The sequence below is a fragment of the Octopus sinensis genome, linkage group LG11 (genome assembly GCF_006345805.1).
Source record: "Octopus sinensis linkage group LG11, ASM634580v1, whole genome shotgun sequence".
NCBI classification, from domain to species: domain Eukaryota; kingdom Metazoa; phylum Mollusca; class Cephalopoda; order Octopoda; family Octopodidae; genus Octopus; species Octopus sinensis.
In genome coordinates, this window is record NC_043007.1 from 55,407,137 (window position 1) to 55,411,221 (window position 4,085).

At 33.3% G+C, this 4,085-nt stretch overlaps 1 non-coding gene across 1 annotated transcript; it reads right to left on the bottom strand.

Annotated features, from left to right (window-relative positions):
- Window positions 1–2,941: 2,941 nt before the first annotated feature.
- Window positions 2,942–3,046, bottom strand: LOC115217763. The gene has a single exon (XR_003882207.1). It is a non-coding gene; the product is annotated as a U6 spliceosomal RNA (small nuclear RNA).
- Window positions 3,047–4,085: the final 1,039 nt, after the last annotated feature.

The following is a 4,085-nucleotide window of genomic DNA, read 5'->3' on the forward strand; positions in this document are numbered from 1 at the left end:
CTAGCCAATTTTTACTTATTTATTAAAGGAGACGAATGTAATAACTGATCGCCAGACTTTCGGAATAGTTATCACTAGCTAATGGTGAAAGAAACAGGAAAACAATTGGTTGATTGTTTCCTTCTGGGAAAGAAATTTTTGGTGAAAATATTTAATCTTTGATATTTTTGCCTTTCAATTGTGCGCCTTTTTCAAGTAAATTTTAACAGTTCCATGTGATAACTATTTTAACTGTACCATGAAATAATTTATTTACTAATCCTCCGTAAATAAAAAAACTGACTGTTTGACGATAATAGGAAAGTACTATCATTTTTTTCCCTCAAATCATATAATTAGGCAACTAATATTTTTTTCTAAAGCTGTATGTAATATAATTTTAGCTTCTTAATGTTGCAAGCATTTATTACAATGGCATTTATTTATCTAATATTCAGCATACAAAAATCGGCGAGTTGGCAAAATAGTTACCGTGCCTGGCAATATACTTTACCAGTACTTTTTGTCTGTCTTTACGGTCTGAGTTCAGATTCCACCGAAATCGATTTTTTTTTACTTTTAATCCTTTCGGGGTTAATAAAAAGTACCATTGAACACTGGGGTCAATGTAATCGACTTAACTACTTCCCAAAATTTGAAATCAATATTTGGCATACAGACGATATCTAAGAATTATTATATTTTTAATAAAGATGTCTTAGAGAATTTACTTTCATCGAGGATGCCAAATTAGGTAAAGAATGACTGGCTTTCTCTTCAACTGGAAATAAGTGAATAAATGTATTAGTCATCAACTGATATTTTTCTCAGAGTATATTTAATCATACTTAAAATATTAAATATTTTTTCACTTGTTTTATAAAGACTCATCAAAATTATTCTAAAACGGAATACGTAAGACGTTAGTTTACGTTAAATAATAATCTCCTTATGTTTGTCGACAGAGTCTCTCGAAATAATCTTTTTAAACTTAAAATACAAAAAAAAAAAAAATCACTAGAAATTTCTGAAACCATTTTCAAATTAGATCTGTGTTTCTGCTTTCCTGATTTTTTTAATGTTGCTTCGCATTCCGTTTCGTTAATAAAATACGAGTGCAAATATCTAGATGTAATACGATATAGAAATAGGAAGAGGAAAACGTGAGAAAATAATAGTACCAGAAATGAATAAATAAACGAATTTGTAAAACAAGAAATACAAAAGAAAATAGCCTCCGAGAAAACAGTTTTGTTTTCTTCATTGCAGCCTCAATTGATTTTCACACAGAGGTAAATTTCCTACAAGATTCTGAATTCAATACGAAGAATAAAAGCTGTACATATATTTGCGCATATATAAATATACACACAATAAAGATAAAATCTATTTAAGATTTTAACGAGTAGCCAGCGTGTGGTTTTTGATATATATACATATATATATATACACACACACACATATGTGTGTGTGTGCGTGTGTGCGAAAGGAGGTTTGAAAATGCAATTTTAAAGATGTTTATTGACTTGACCGGTTTCACTTTGTTAGAAAAAGATTGTCAAAAGTAAAATGTAAAGCTTTGTATAAGCTAACACAACAAAGCTTATACAAAGCTTTACACACACACATATATATATGCGACATTTCATGTGAAACAACCATATATGGTCGTTTCACATGAAATGTCGCATTTTTATTTACTTGTTAATTCAAACATTTAAAAACACAATTATGCATACCTTCCATTTAATCTGGACTCTTTTTTCTTTCTCAAAAATATTGGTATATAAAATTCGTACCCACAGACCTTATGGAAATGATAACAACCAAACTATGTTGAGTGATTTTCTTGTATGAGTACAAACTGTGTCACTCTATCACAAAGCTCTACGGAATATCAAGCGGGCCTTTCGTAATGGTTTTGTTGACATCAGAACTGTTCAGAGATGGTTCCAAAGCTCTCTTCCAGGAGATGATAGCCTTGAAAATAAATCAAGGGGTAGGCCAAAATCACTTATTCGGCATGATAGATTAAATGCTTTGATTGAACAAAATTCGAGAACAAAGGTTCGGAAACTTTCATCAGAACTCCAAGCATCTCGCACAAATGTTTTGGGACACCTGTAAAAAATTGGAACTGTCAAGAAAACAGATAGGTCTGTTACACATCAACTGAATGACATTCAAAAGAACAAACACCTCGAAGTGTGTTCCTCGTTGCTTTCTCGACTGGAAAAAGACCATTTTTGCATGAAATCATTACTTGTGATGAGATGCAGGAGAGTCACCTAAGTACTATCCAAACCCATCATTGCACCCTAAAATGTTAGTGGTCACTGTATGGTGTCTGCGAAGGGAGTTATTCATTATTCATTTTTGCATCAAGGAAAAATGGTAACAGCAACATCGTATTGCCAGGAAATTGATTGTATGCATAAGAATTTGAAAAGAAGCAACCCAGCCTAGTGAATAGAATTTTGCTCCACGACAATGTACGTCCTCACACTCCTCAAGCTACGGTCCAAAAGTTGCAAAGCCTGAATTATGGGATTGGTCATCACTTATTTAAGTATTTTGAGCATTTCATATACAATAAAACATTCTTAAATAGAGAAGAGGTAACTGAAGCATTCGGACAGTTTATCACAGCAAAAGATGAATTTTGTTTTTAAAGATGGAATATATGACATAGATAAACGTTGGCTAAACGTCATCAATGAACATGGACCATACTTTGATTAAATAAATCAGTTCTCTAACACTTCTGAAACATTTTATTGTTACCTTTCAAATATGGCATTTCATGGGAAACAACCTAATATATATTATCCGAAGTGAACAGTATTATATACCCATTACGGCCAATCTTACAAATCAGTTTCGCGCTGGGGATTCAACATATTTTTTTTCTTGCTGTAGTTTCAGCTCAGAGCTGTGGCCATGCTGATGCTCCGCCGTTTAAAAGAATATGGAACGTTTCACGAATTTGCGTATCATCCTTGCGCAGGGGCCATGCTAATCTTCTCTGTATCATTCCAATTTTCAGAATATGTACCGCCGTAGCTATATATATAAATTTATATATTCTTTTATTTGTTTCAGTTATTTGACTGCGGCCGTGCTGGAGTACCGCCTTTAGTCGAACAAATCGACCCCAGGATTTATTCTTTGTAAGCCTAGTACTTATTTTATCGGTCTCTTTTGCCGAGCCGTTAGTTTACGGGGACGTAAACACACCACCATCGGTCTGACGATGGGGGACAAACACAGACAAACACACACACACACACACACACGCACACATGCACACGCACACATACACACACACACACCGACATACACACACGCACCCCAACACACATACATATATACGACGGACTTCTTCAGTTTCTGTCTATCAAATCCACTCAAAAGGCTTTGTTACTGTCTGTTTTGAATTTTGCATGACTAAACCTCCAATAGTTTATTTCTTATTTCTAATGGAATTCAGTAGAGGACACCCTAACCCTGCTATCAACTAATGTCTGCTGTTGATCTTTATCTCATATAATGCACTAAAATGTGTTGCTTGTGCCATGAAGTTTGGAACTTACATATTTACATTAGAAGTTACACAGTCTTCTAAAGTGCCTTCTTTTTGTGGTGTCATGTTGATGAAAATGGCTTTTATTCTTTGTGGCTTTGTAATTTGTTTTATTGGTTTGTGGCTAAATGTGATGCACATTGCGATCTGATTTCTTTTTAATGACATATCCATCTATTCTATAGCTAGAATTTTCATTTGTATGGGTGTACATGGTTGTGTGTTCTATGTATTGTATCCGTGAGTGTAAATTTGTTCTTGTATTAGTCTATAGTCTGGTTGGTCAATTAAACTATTTGAATATATGTTATTAATGTTTCTGTTTGTCTTAAACTGATTTCATCTAATTTAACATTATTCCCATGATCCTTTTCTATTTTCTGTGAAACGCAGCAACTATTACTATGATTTATATTCAGTTGGTTTTAAAACGATTTATTCAGAGGGTCTTAAAATGTTAATGGGATAAGAAAGCAATTGTTCCAAAATAAGCAAAGTATTAATGAAGCAATAGAAAAGAGCA